Below are 15,331 nucleotides of genomic sequence, written 5' to 3' on the forward strand. Positions count from 1 at the left end.
CCGGGAAACTACATACTGTTGAGTCTGACCTCAGTACCGGGAAAGATAGTAGAGGACCACATCATTGATCACCTTGACGGACACGGTTTAATGAGAACCAGCCAGCACAGTTTCGCAAAGGCAGATTTTGCCTGACAAACTTGCTGCACTTCGTGGGAGTAAAAAGGTAGATAGACAAGGGCGACCCGGTCGACATTGTATTATCTAGATTTTTCAGAAGGCGTTCAACAAGGTTCCACATGAACGACTACTTCGGAAAATTGCATGCCATGGAATCAGGGTGAAGTACTCACATGGATTAAAACTGGCTGGAGCATAGGAAACAGAGAGTGGGGGTAAATGGACAATACTCAGACTGGAAGAGTGTCAACAGCGGGTGCTGCAGGGCTTGGTGCTTGAACCCGTGCTCTTCAACATCTGTATAAATGATCTGGACATTGGTATAGGCGAGTGAGGTGATTAAATTTGCGGATGATACGAAGTTATTCAGAGTAGTGCAGACACAAGGGGATTGTGAAGTCTACAAAGTGACATAATCAGCTCGAGAAATCAGCATCGACATGGCAAAAATGATGATTCAAACGTGGATAAGTGCAAAGTGATGCATGTTGGTAACAAAAATCGCATGCATGAATACAGCATGTCCGGGCCAGTACTTGGAGAGACCTCCCAGCAAAGAGACGGGAGTTATGATTGACAAGTCGATGAAGCCTTCTGCACAATGCGCTGCGGCAGCAAAAAGGGCGAACAGAATTGCTAGGAATGATAAGAAGAGGATCATGAACAGATCGGAGAAGGCTATCATGCCACTGTACCGGGCCATGTTGCGCCCTCACATGGAGAACTGCATCCAGCACTGGTCGCCCGTACATGAAGAAGGACACGGTACTACTAGAAAGGGTTTAGGGAAAGAGCGACTAAAATGGTTAAGGGGCTGGAGATTGGAGAAACTGGGCCTTCTTCTCCCTTGAAAAGAGGGAGACTTGAGAGAAGACATGATCGAAACATTCAAAATACTGAAGGAAATAGACTTAGATAAAGGGAGAACGAGAGGGGCACTCTTTAAAGTTGAAGGAGATAGATTTCTGTACAAACGTAAGGAATTCCTCTTCACCCAGAGAGTGGTGGAGAGCTGGAACGCTCTTCTGGAGTCTGTTGTAGGGGGAAACACCCTTCAGGGTTTCAAGACTAAGATAGACAAGTTCCTGCTAAACTGAGACGTACGCAGGTAAAGCTGGACTCATTTAGAGCACTGGTCTTTGATCCGGGGGCCACTGCGTGAGCGGACTGCTGGGCAGTAATGGACCACTGGTCTGACCCAGCAGCGGCAATTCTTATGTTCTTATGATGAATACACACTCAAAAATGTTTTTAAAGGGCCATAAAGTACCTGGAAATCTCTAAAATGCACAAGGGCAATGACTAGAGAAAATAAAGCATTCTAGGCTTTACTTTATAGAAATATTAGACCAGGTAATGATATTGGGAGGGTTTCCCAAATCCTTAACTGTGGTGCCATATTTTTCAGTAAAGGTTTCAGATTTTCTCCATAAAGCTAATTTGGATTAGCCCTTACATCAATTCCTAAATAATTAATCAAATCCTTTGCCTCCTTCAGTGGGAAGTTACTCCATTCTTTCTTTATTGCAGATATGCAGAGGCCTCTGATTTTAGCTACATTCCAGCTTATGCCCTGACAAGGAACCAGAAATGTCTCTATCATTTGAGAGAGAGATTTTATGAGGTTTGTAAGTATGACAAGATATCAGCAGCAGTACTTTAATAGATCCTTTCCTTATCAATTCCCTGTGATGTTAGTATCCCCTTTCAATCTGCTTATAGCGGTTCTAGAAATAATAAATGTAATGTTCCCCTGCAAAATGGAAAAGAAGGCATTGATGATCCATTTACCAAACAGTTTGCAGTAGGGTTAGTATACAGAAGCTGATAGCATTCATGAAGAAACCTTCAAAGCCTAGCCTCTCCATGAGTAAAAAAGATAAGACCACTCAATGCAATCAAATGTGTTGGTTTTCATTTCCAGAACCAAAACTGATAGCTATGGCTGAAGTGGAACATTGGCAAGCTCCATTCTAAAGCCAAGAAAAGCATTTTTTATATTCACTATGGCCTGATGACCCTTAACAAATCCCACGCTCTTCTTTCCACTAGCTTAAACTTATCTTAACTAGTCTTTCTGTTAAAATTCCTAGTCATAAATTTCAGATCAATATTAATCAGCAAAATAGGCCTATAGAATTCTGGTAATAAAGTAGGTGATCCTTGGCATGTTTCAATAAGCCCATGATCAAGACCAAAGGCAGGCAGCCCTCCATAATGCCCTGGGTGAAGTATACTTTCAAGTGGGCCAACTGTTTGTGTCTGCAGATTGCATGACAAGAGGCCAATCAGTTCTTCATCTTTCAGAGTCATCAGCCCAACAAACGTAACTATTTCTTCTAGATCAGGGTCTCAAAGTCCTTCCTTGAGGGCCGCAATCCAGTCGGGTTTTCAGGATTTCCCCAATGAATATGCATGAGATCTATGTGCATGCACTACTTTCAATGCATATTCATTGGGGAAATCCTGAAAACCCAACTGGATTGTGGCCCTCAAGGAGGATTTGAAATCCCTGTTCTAGATTTATTTTCAAAGTCATCTAGCTTGTCAATGCAACTAGCATCAGTTTTCTGAAACTTTGTTAGCTCTAAGCAATCAGTGGTCACAGAGATGAAGCGGGAAACTACAGGCCGGTAAGTTTCACTTCGGTTGTTGGAAAAATAATGGAAGTGTTGCTGAAAGAAAGGATAGTGAACTTTCTGAAATATAATGGGTTACATCAGTGGTTCTCAACCCTGTCCTGGGGACCCCCCAGCCAGTCAGGTTTTCAAGATATCCCTAATGAATATGCATGAGAGAGATTTGCATATAATAGAAGTGACAGGTATGGAAATCTCTCTCATGCATATTCATTATTCATTAGGGATATCTTGAAAACCTGACTGGCTGGGGGGTCCCCAGGACAGGATTGAGAACCACTAGGTTATAGGATCCGAGGCAACATGGCTGTACTAAAGGTAAATTATGCCAAATGAACCTGATTGAATTTTTTGATTGGGTGACCAGAGAACTGGATAAAGGACATATGTTAGATGTAATTTACTTAGATTTCAGCAAAGCCATTGACATGGTTCCTCATAGGAGGCTCTTGAAAAAACTTGAAGGACTGAAGTTAGAACCCAAAGTGGTGAACTGGATTAGAAACTGGTTGACGGATAGATGCCAGAGGGTGGTGGTTAATGGAATTCGCTCAGAGGAAGGAAAGGTGAGTAGTAGAGTCCCTCAGGGTTCGGTGCTGGGGCTGATCCTGTTCAATATGTTTGTGAGTGACATTGCTGAAGGGTTAGAAGGAAAGGTTTGCCTTTTTGCTGATGATATCAAGATTTGTAACAGAGTAGACACCGAGGAGGGAGTGGAAAACATGAAAAAGGATCTGCAAAAGTTAGAGGAATGGTCTAATATCTGGCAACTAAAATTCAATGCAAAGAAATGCAGAGTAATGCATTTGGGGATTAATAATCGGAAGGAGCCGTATATGCTGGGAAGTGAGAGGCTGATATGCACAGATGGGGAGAGTGACCTTGGGGTGATAGTATCCAAAGATCTTAAGGTAAAAAAAAACAGTTCGACAAGGTGGTGGCTGCTGCCAGAAAAATGCTGGGCTCTATAAAGAGAGGCGTAACCAGTAGAAGGATGAAGGTGTTGATGCCCCAGGTCATTGGTAAGGCCCCACTTGGAGTATTGTGTTCAGTTTTGGAGACCATATCTGTTGAAGGACACAAGAAGACTTGAAGCGGGCCAGAGGAGAGTGACAAAAATGATACGAGGTTTGTGCCAAAAGATATATGAGGAGAGAATGGAAGCCCTGAATACCTTAGAGGAAAGGAGGGACAGGGGAGATATAATTCAGACGTTCAAATACTTGAAAGGTATTAGTGTAGAACAAAATATTTTCCAGAGAAAGGAAAATGGTAAAACCAGAGAACATAATTTGAGTTTGAGGGGTGGTAGACTCAAGAGCAATGTAAGGAAATTCTTCTTTACGGAGAGGGTGGTAGAGACGTAAACGGTGACGGAGTTAAAAAAAAGCATGGGATGAACACAGAGGATCTAGAATCAGAAAAGAGTAGTAAATATTGAAGAGCTAAAGCTAGTACTGGGCAGACTTACACGGTCTGTCTCTGTATATGGCTGTTTGGTTGAGGATGGACTCAGGAGAGCTTCAATGGCTGGGATGGTGTAGATGGACTGGAGTGAGCTTTGACAGAGATTTTAGTAGTTAGAACCTAAGAACAGTACCGGGCAGAGCTTGGGATTCTTACCCAGAAATAGCTATGAACCCCCCCCCCACCCCCAATTTTTAGATTGAATCAGATTGGGCAGACTGGATGGACCATTCGGGTCTTTACCTGCCATCATCTACTTTGTTACTATGTTACAAGCTAGAAACATAACTAAAGAAAATCAGTCATTATGATTGCTTCTATGTTAGGCAAGAACAATTAATCTCAGCCCTTTTATCTCCTCCAATCTGCAAACAAAATGTAGTGAAAAACACCTCAGTTTGCTATAACATTTCTGAACAATAGCTAAACCATCATAAGAAAAAAACAACCCTCCACTCATACTAAAACTGGAATGTCTCCAAGATACTGAATATTGATATATAACTTGCATGCAAAGACTGGAACAGCTCAATTATGAAATTAGCAAATACTGATCCATCCAATTCAATTACATCAGTTTAAAAAAAGTTAGCTGAATCTTTTTAGAGTCATCATTCTCTTCAGTATCTTCCAAATCATTGCCTGAAAAATTCAGCCACTCATCAACAAAGCCTAGGGCATAGTTCTCCCAGGGCTGTTTGCATGTAGTCCTTCACAGAGCTTACTTGAGTTTTCAGCTCTGCTACTCTGCACTGAACTTGGTTAAGACTCTCAAGTTGTTTTTGATGTGTGTTAATCCAATATCAAGAACCTCTGCTACTATTATCTGAGGAAGTGGTGCCTTGTTAACATCTCTTATTTTAGGTAATATGTTTGTGGGTATAGAAGCATTTGGCGTGGCTCCCGGCGCTAAAAACTGCTAGCGCAGTTTAGTAAAAGGGGGCCTAAATGTTTTTGTACGCATTGATGAATGATTTCTAAAGGGAGATGATTGACTGGTCTGAACAGATTTCCAAATTCTCTGAGCCCTGTCAAATTTAAAATCTGAGTTCTGTTACCTGAAGATCATACATTCTGCACAAGCAGTATGTGTTATTTTCCAAAATGTTTTGAGAGAAATCTCAAGAAATATGGTACATATTTTACTAGTTTTAGTTAACATTATAAAATAGTCCTTATATAAGCTAAACTTTCTTCTTATGCAGTTCAGCTGTCAGTCATGGAATCAGTCAAATGTATGGAAAAATACTCTGGATGTGCAGAAGGCAAAGCAATCAGAAATTCTTACTACAGTATGAGTATAATGCCAGTTCATTCTTGCATTTGTTTTATGAGTAAGATAAACACAATTAATGTGCATAATTTTAAAAACACTTTTCTATTAACTTTGCAAAAAAAAAACAAGAGGTGTAGAAAGGTAAAAATATCAGTAATAGAGAGATATGGTGCCCCTATTGGTTTATATAAAGAAATAATTCTCATAAACTAAAGTATATAGGAACTAAGAACAACAAAAACGTGTGGAAACCAAAAGTTAGTGACATTGATATTAGAAAGAAAAGATAACGAGAGGCATGGAGGGCCATTTTTTTAAAGGATATCTAAGTCCATTTGGATGTTTCCTGCTAAATGTCCAAAGAGAGAAGCACAGAAATGTCCATTTTTGAAAGCCGAACCACTAGACAATCAAAAAAAATTTTTTTAAAAAATGTGCCTAATTGGTGACTAGGCCGATAGGACATCCAACCCTTAGGACATCTAACTTTATACTAGAGAATAACACAGTGACAAAATTCATCACCATTCCTGTCCCCGCAGATAACCACGGGAAACCGTCTCCATGTCATTCTTTAAGAAGAGAGGGAAGAATCAGAATATGAATGGCACAACCACTTTACCCTCAAGCCTTGCATTGAAGAATGCTGATGTGGAAGGACTGAAGTTGAAATAGACACTAAAAAATGACATCAGATTGTATCTCGCAGTTATCTGTGGGGACAGGAACGGTGATGAATTTTGTCACTGTGTCATTCTCTACTTTATATCTTATTTTCAACCAAAGAATGTCCAAGTTGAACATGTCCTAATCCAGACTATTTGGACATGAAAGTTGCCATCATTGTGATGGACTGACCACATGCACATGCCAAAAGAGCAGTGGAACACTTTAGAAGACACTTCTGTAAACGTCACATAGAGGGTGCTAGAAGTACATTTTACCATATATCTCTTATAATTTATGGTGAGCGCCCCCAAAACTACTATACCCCCCCCTGCCTACCATCCCAAAAGCCCTCATGGCTGCAGGTGGCACCTATATGAGAGAGTGGGATTTTAGTGGACTCACACTTTCCACCATAAATGTAGTGGCTAGAGTGACTTATGGGCCTGGGTCCTCATCTCTATGGTTCACTAACCCACCTACCTGGTTACTTAAGACACCTGTGTGAAGCTCTAGTAGGCTTTCCCATACCAAGTTTCTGCAGTTCTAGAGACATGTATGTACTCTTTCATTCAGATTTTTGGGGGTAGGAAGGGTTTAGTGAGCAGTGGGGGAGTGGTCCTACTATGTATACAGTAGACATCTGGCCAGTTTGGGTACTTTTGTGGCACTTAAATGCTTCTAAAATAGGTCTAGCTCAGAAAATCTAAGTTCTGTCTGGGACATTTTAGGAAAGATTTGATTATCACTGCAAGAAGTCCAAGTTAAGCATGCCCAAAAAACAATTCCCAACATGCCCCTGGAATTCTGGATGCACAGTGGATGAAATGTCTCACTAGATGTCCAAAAAATGGGTTTGATTATCAGCACTTGGATGTCCCAGTGATTAGAATGTCCAAGTGTCGACTTTGGTGATTTTTTTGGATGTTTTAGTTTTATGATTATGAGCCCCATAATAAACTTTTTTTTATTAAAGAAAGACAACATAAATGAAACTACAGATCTAGACTGCCTGATATTCAAAAGTATTAATGTATCTGCTGGCAGTGCTGACAGAGAAAATGTTTTAATAAATAACTATGGTGGTACTATGGATAAATTTGACCATTGGGGTGAGAAAAGGTTAGGGCTCTTCAGCTTGGAAAATCCTGAGTGGTGCAGAACAGGTCCTAATGGGTCAATTTTTTACTACATCAAAAATTACAAAGACACTCAATGAAGTTACAGGAAAATACTTTTAAAACCAATAGGAGGAAATATTTTTTTGACTCAGAGAATAGTTAAGCTCTGGAGCGCATTGCCAGAGGTTGTGGTAGCTGGTTTTAAGAAAGGTTTGGACAATTTCTTGGAGGAAAGTCCATAGTCCGCTATTGAGACAGAGGTGGGGGAGTCACGGCTTGCTTTGAATCGGTAGCATGAAATGCTGTTATTTTTTAGGTTTTTGCCAGGTACTAGTGAAGTTTCAAGTATAATTGAGATTTGATAAAATCACTTTTTTCATAGATTACAAAGCGATGAACAATAAAAAATATAAATGGGGGAGACAGACAAATTTTGGGGAATCACAGACATACTTTCGATGAGAGGGAGAGGATGGAGGGACTACAACTTGATAAAGAACAAAGAAGGGATAAAACAGAAGGGCATTTATTAGATCAGTGCTTGCCTGCTTCAAGTGGGAATATTGAATGGGCTCCAGAGGCAAATTAATTAAAGGCGTCCCTATAAAGGCAGCTTTTTAATTTTGATTTAAACTTTTTGAGGGTTCTTTCTTCCCTTACCAGGGCTGGTAGCAGGTTCCAGGTTTGGGGGCCATGACGGAGAAAAGTGTGTTTCACCTACCCCCTCTTTTACTAAGGTGTGCTAACCAATTAGCGCATACTAAACTCTAAAGCATCCATAGACTAACATGCATGTGTTAGCGTTTAGCACGCGCTAACTCGATTAGCGCGTGCTAATCGGTTAGCTCACCTTAGTAAAAGAGGGCCCTAGCATTTATAGTTGGTAAAAATGGAATAGTGGGCAGGTTTTTATTCTCTGATCATAATGTACGGAAATGATTATACGGGATGATGACTCTGTCAAGAAATAGAGCTTTGAATAGTAGGACCTTAAATGTAATTAGTGCCTGTTTATACGTTATTCTATGATTGATAGGGAGCCAGTGCGCAGTTTTTAATAAAGGTGTGACGTGATCACATTTTCTTTTTCCTGTGATAATTTGTATTGCAGTATTATGTATTATTTGTAATCTTCTGATTTCCTTTTGCACAATGCCTTTGTAAATATGGGCTACTAGGCTAGATGGACCATTGGTAATGACAAATCAAGCCCTGCCGCTTTAGGTATAGGTGTCAGGATAATTTGTCCCATGTCAGTTGTTTAACAAATTATTTATAGCAGTAGCTGATCAATTAATTATTACCAAAGGAGCTGATTGAAGTGAGCTGGGAAAGCATCTAAAGCACAATGGGAAAGAGAAACTTTAAGCAACAGAGAAGATATCTCATTTGTAGTTATAGGTATAAAACTATTCCAAACTCTCTATGAACTGGAGTAAAATCCTGAAAATTTATTTGCCTTGGACACAGGAAAAGCTAGTGATTGTAAAGATCTTTCCTCAATCATTTCCTTGTGAATCAGCTGTATTATAATATATATAATATCAGCTGTATTATATATATATATATATATATATATATATATTTTAATATATGTATAATCACCAAGGGCTCCTTTTACAAAGGTGCACTAGTATTTTTAGCGCATGCACCAGATTAGCGCGCGCTAGCTGAAAAAATACCGCCTGCTCAAGAGGAAAGGTAGCGGCTAGCGCACGCGGCATTTTAACACGCGTTATTCTGCGTGTTAAGGACCTTTGTAAAAGGAGCCCCAAGTGGTTAAGCAGTAGGTTGAGCAGAATCATTTATACCACCAGAGGAGGGAGGGGAATTTAAAGATCTCACAAGATGAAATACTTTTTTGGTATTAAATTGATCTGAACCCAGTATCTTGGAGTAATATCTCTTCTTTGCCTCAGCAATTCCCAGTTTGTAAAGTTGAAGTTGAAGTTTCCAAGACATCTTTTTATCTAATATTTTCCCTTTCTGCCATCACCTTTCAAGCCAAGGACAACTTTGTTTTAGACAAAAGACCATTTATGAACCATGGACCATTTTTTCTGCATTTGTATACCTAATTGCCAACATTTACACTGGTCCTTGGCATGTGCAAGTGCTCACACCAATAGGCGTGAAATGCATACTGTTAGTATTCTATAAAATACACTCTTTGCAGAGAGCTCTATACAGAATACTAGGTTTGGGTGCCATTTATTGAATCTAGCCCATAGTGCTGGGGTGGTCATTAAAAATTTTAAGCATTATTATATGGCCCAGGTGAGCAGAATATAACTGGGGAGGAGCCACTCTGTATTCAGCAGAGCTTTTGTAAAATATTGACAGAATTGAGCATATCCTGACCTGGACATCTCGATCTGAATAAGTGTGGCTTAATGTTGACAGTAAGAGTAAGCAAAAGAGAAAAAAGAAGACATTTTCTCACTTGCATGGCATAAAACGAGAGTAAGTGCTACTGTGTCCAGGTAATAGTATGGATGTAATTAAACTGAAGAAGCTTGTTGGGCAGCTGCTCAAGAAGTAACTATACAATGTAAAAAAAAAAAAAAAAGAACAGAATGCTTTTCTGAGCTGTGAATTATCCTTGTTGACACTGTTTGATGATATCACCCTCTTGTGTGACTGATTCATCTGGTTTGTTATAAGGGAAAAAGGAAAGGATTTAGCTCATGCCTTTTTCCATTGTAGCACAAGGTGTTCAGGTTTAGCTGGCACTTGTATGCTTACCTCCAAATTCTGTATATGGTGCCTTAAGCTGTGCATGCAAATTGATGCAAACAGATGATTTGTGCACACTATTTGATTAATTGGCCTAATCGTTGCCGATAATTGCCAATTAATACCTCATAATTGACATTGACACAAAAAATTATGCCCACAACTTGGATAGCGCGATTCTAGTGTGTGAATTTGAAAAGGGTGAGTGGTCAAGGGAGGGGAATGGGCGGATCATGGGCAATCCTAAAGGTTCTAGGAAAGATGATGGAGGCACTGATTAAGGACAGCATCTGTGAATATATCGAAAACAATGTGCAGCTAAAACCGAGTCAGCATGGCTTCTGCAAGGGTAGGTCTTGCCTCACAAACTTATTGTACTTCTTTGAGGGGGTGAACAGCCAGGTGGATAAAGGGGAATCTATAGATATCATTTACCTCGACTTCCAAAAAGCCTTCGACAAGGTACCACACGAGAGACTGCTCAAAAAGATATGGAACCACGGGGTGCAAGGGGAGGTCCACCGATGGATCAAAAACTGGCTGGCAAACAGGAAACAGAGGGTTGGCGTAAAGGGCCACTACTCGGACTGGAAAGGGGTCACGAGCGGAGTTCCACAGGGGTCGGTGCTGGGACCACTCCTGTTCAATATCTACATAAACGACCTAGAAGCGGGAACCAAGTGTGAGGTCATAAAATTTGCAGATGACACCAAACTATACAGCAGGGCTCAAACGAGGGAAGACTGCGAAGATCTCCAAAAGGATCTAACGCAGCTGGAAAAGTGGGCCGAAAAATGGCAAATGAGCTTCAACGTAGGGAAATGTAAGGTCATGCACGTGGGGAAAAAGAACCCGATGTTCACTTACAAAATGGGGGGAACACCACTAGGTGTCAGTAACCTGGAGAGAGACCTGGGAGTGATGGTAGACGCAACACTGAAGGCATCGGCGCAGTGCGCCACGGCCTCAAGGAAAGCTAACAGAATGTTGGGTATCATTAAGAAGGGTATCACGACCAGGACGAGGGAAGTCATCATGCCGCTGTATCGTGCAATGGTGCGGCCACATCTGGAGTACTGTGTCCAGTACTGGTCGCCGCACCTCAAGAAGGACATGGCGATACTAGAGGGAGTACAGAGAAGAGCGACTAAACTGATAAAGGGAATGGAAAATCTCCCATATACCGACAGATTAAAACAGCTAGGACTTTTCTCCCTGGAAAAGCGGAGACTTAGAGGAGACATGATAGAAACCTTCAAGATCCTGAAAGGCATAGAAAAAGTAGACAGGGACAGATTTTTCAAATTAAGGGGCACCACAAGTACAAGGGGGCACTCGGAGAAACTGAAAGGGGACAGGTTTAGAACAAACGCTAGGAAGTTCTTCTTCACTCAGAGGGTGGTGGATACATGGAACGCGCTTCCAGAGGCTGTGGTAGACAGGAACACATTAAATGGTTTCAAAGAAGGTTTGGATAGATTCCTGGAAGAAAAAGGGATTGAAGGATACAGATAGATCTCAGGCAATGGGCTTGATGGGCCACCGCGGGAGCGGACCGCTGAGCAGGATGGACCTCTGGTCTGCCTCAGCGGAGGCAAATTCTTATGTTCTTATGTTCTTATGTTCTTATGCTGTAGAATATGTCCGATCCATGCACAACTTAGGCACAGGCATTTAGGCCATTTTTTAGCTGGTCTAAATGGATGTGCCTAAAAATTATACAAATCTTTAAAATAGGGTAGGTTATCTTAAACCACCCCTGAAATACCTTCTAATACTAATTCTTCAAACCTCTGAAATGCCACCAAATGTTCAATAAGATTTCATAACACTTGGCTTTATGCATCCAAATCTTCATCTGGTTACTTTATAAAACTTAATTACTGCTCCATAAATTAGATTAGGTAGATGATAACTTTTTTTCAACTTTTTTCAGGAAATGGTGAAGGAGTATTTGTACTTAGCTTAGGTGGTAAACAGCCAGGGACAAGTTCGCCAACATGTTTCACCCTTTTGGGGGTTTCTTCAGGGCTACAATCCCTAAAACATAAAACCAACCTCAGTGATACTGAACTTCTTTCCTACATAAATCTAACCCATACTATTTAATACTCTTAAACTCTAGTTCTTACCTTGGCTTAACTTGAACTTCACGACGTGACCACCCAAATTTTTTGTAAAATGGCCGCGGTGTGTTACTGCTCTCATTAAATACTCACCGGCTCAGCTGTAAATGATGTTACTGGGCGGGGCTTAACCCACCGATGGCAGCGTCCAAAATATGATGTCGCTGACCCAGCATTGATAGCCTGTCGGGAGTAAAACCTTATTCCAGCTGCCTGGAATAAGGTTTTATTCCCGACAGGTTGTCAATTATTACTGCCAGTTACGTGCTTGTTATCCCCAATCATTGTTTGCTAGCATTTAATTGGCTAATTAGTTTGCATGCAGATTTGGGGTCTGTGCCCAAATATGGGCAACCTATACAGAATCCGAGACTGGTTCAGATTATATATCGCTGCCAGAATCAATTTATTTTTAGTATTTATACATCGCTTATAACCTAAGCAGTTTACACTCAGGTACTCAAGCATCGGTCCCGGTGGGTTCACAATCTATCTAATGTACCTGATGCAATGGAGTGTTAAGTGACTTGCCCCGGGTCACAATTGTTATGGATCTATGAGAGAACATTTTGAAATGTTTTTATATTCTGTTACGTTCTCACTGTTCCCTATTTTATGATGGGGTTATGTTTCTATTTCTAGATTTGAATTAATCAAATGACTTGAAAAGTTTTTACTCATAAGCTTGAAATTTGATTGATAATGGCTCTGATGCTGATCCTGCACCCGCAACAATTGGAAGTCCAGAAGGGATCAATAAGTTATTTATGAATCTTGAGAACTATGTAAAAGGTTGGAATCAATTTCTTTGATGTTGATCAACCCAATAGACAGAGCCTCTTCCAATGTTTTATGCTGTAACCTTTTTCTCAGATTTAGCTGCAGCAGTAGGATCTTTTACCAAACGAATATTTAAAAAGACATCTCCCAGTTGTCTGTAGGCTAGCATTTTATACGCTTGTCTGTCCCAATCTTCTATCCCGCTCCTCTTTATCAGCAGGCTTTATCACTGTGGACTCATTTTGTGATAAAGCATGTAAAGCTATCTTCTCCTGTATAGATAAATCATTATTTTGTGGAATCATTTTTGCAGTTTCTGATACGTCTTTTAATACCAGCAGCAAAAATAGTGCCACATTTGGAACAATGTGTCCAGAAGGTACCCAAGTCAAACAAAAGGGTAAATGCAGCAAAAGAAAAAATGTATTTAGGGGGTCTTTTTACTAAAGGATTAGCGCATGTTATCGGCCACAGATCCCATTTTATGCCTATGGACCCTGCTGCAGATAAATTGCTCTAATCTTTAATGAAAGACTCTCTAAGTTTATCCACAACAAAGTGTGCCAAATTTCAAACATCTCAAAAATTTATATAGGAACATGCACTTTAAAGGTATCACAACGCTGCTTGTGCAGAAGAGATAAACCCTTAATTAACAAATATACTTCAACAGAAGTATGAGGATATGTAGATAAATTTATCACCAACTAGCTGATTACCCGGCATTGGCTGGATATTTATTTACCCCCAAATGTCCCCGTCCCCCCCCCCCCCCGCATGTCCCACAGGAATGTCCCTCTCTGTGGGGCTTAACTTGGACTTAAACGGCAACGGGTGTGTCAGTATTCATCTCAGTGAACCCTAAAATTACGGGGTAGACACTAATATCTGTTTTTGATAATTTTTAAATGTCACCCCCTTCCCACTCCCACAGTTTTTTTCCCCTGATAGTAAGTGATATGTATACCAAGTTTGGTTAAAATCTGTCCATACGTTTCAGAGTTATGCTGGAACATACATACATACACACACACACAGATACATCCAATTTTATATATGTATTTTATATATGCTGGATTAGAGTGAGGAAGTGGTACCATCATCCCTATTGTCTTCTTCTTTTGCATCTGTTGTGCTGAAAATATAAAAAGTGGATACATTTGTTTAAAATGTATCTTCTTTTTTATCTTTTTGTATTTTTGCATTATTAATTTTCACAAAATGTTAATAAAGTTTTTTTTTGTCAGTTGAGTAGGCTAATGCTTATTACATATTTATGTGCTTGCTTGAGTCTTTGCATGAAAATTCATTATTAAACAAAGTACCAGTCCTAAACGAAAATTGTGATTATCAGTTTGCACATTCATATTGAGATCAGCACAACTTCATTGCTGTAAAGTCTTGTTTCCAATTTACATCTCCAAAAAGTGTGACCTTCCCCGTATTCATGCCTCTGCTGCTTGCTATTTTTTCTCTTATGATTGGACTTTTCTTCTGCTATGTGGTAGACTACACTAACTTTATAAGTTAAGTAGTGCTCAACACATTTGTGAAATTTGTAATGATCATTTAAAAAATATCCAGTTATGAATATTGGTGCTAGCAAACGCAAGGTTTTGTCGTGATTTTTTGGTTATCACATTTCTTTGTTTGAGCATCATGGGTGTGTCGACACCCTTTCTCCAACTGTATGACTTTTTAAAGCATTTTTGAAATCTACATTAGCTTTATATTCTGATTTTAGTATGAGAGAAGTAAAATGCAGATACTAAAAATGTTTTCTGTGCATGAAAGATTTGAAATTGATTGTCTTTGTGTATGGTAATCCATGATCTGTATAGTAATATGCTCTAAGGACGACCATTAATAAATGTGTAGTATTACTTAGTTCAAATCTTGTTTTGTGTCTATTCATTAGGGTAATCTGAAGGATTGATCCATGTTTAGCCTTCAAAGGCTATCTGTCAATATCACTGTTCTAGTTCCTAGTTAAAAACAGAATATTGTACTATCTGGATATCCAAGTCTGTCCCTGTCAATTACTCATTGTTATCTTGAGCAGTGGCCTTTCAGAGCAGTGCCTTATTGTTTTTTTAACAGATGGAATCTTGGGAAAGAATTCTATAAAAGAGATCGATGTCTACTTGTTTGTCCATAGAGACAGAAACTGATTTGTCAAGTGGGAGGAAAATGTGAATATCTCAGATGAGTATGAAACCCCAAAATATTAGGTCAGTATTTTCAGAAAATAAAGCCTGCTAAAACAAAATCTTCACTTTTTATGGAAAGAAATCTTCATTGTTTTCTACAAGAAACTGTTAAAATGTTGACCAGCACTTCATTCCAAAAGCTTCCCCCTTACCCTTTCAATACCTTGGCACACAGTAATGCACAGATAAA

At 39.8% G+C, this 15,331-nt stretch overlaps 1 protein-coding gene across 9 annotated transcripts in view; it reads left to right on the top strand.

Moving 5' to 3' along the window:
- ZBTB20 (zinc finger and BTB domain containing 20) overlaps positions 1-15,331 on the top strand; it is a 1,614,058-nt gene that overhangs the window by 264,653 nt on the left and 1,334,074 nt on the right. Inside the window, exon 3 of one of the 9 annotated variants that reach the window (XM_033940837.1) lies at positions 15,032-15,162. The exons of the other annotated variants lie outside the window; for them this stretch is intronic. The gene's annotated coding sequence lies outside the window, so the exon portion shown is untranslated. The remainder of the gene's footprint in view (positions 1-15,031; positions 15,163-15,331) is intronic. 9 annotated transcript variants of the gene reach the window in all.

This window comes from Geotrypetes seraphini, chromosome 4 (genome assembly GCF_902459505.1).
Source record: "Geotrypetes seraphini chromosome 4, aGeoSer1.1, whole genome shotgun sequence".
NCBI lineage: Eukaryota > Metazoa > Chordata > Amphibia > Gymnophiona > Dermophiidae > Geotrypetes > Geotrypetes seraphini.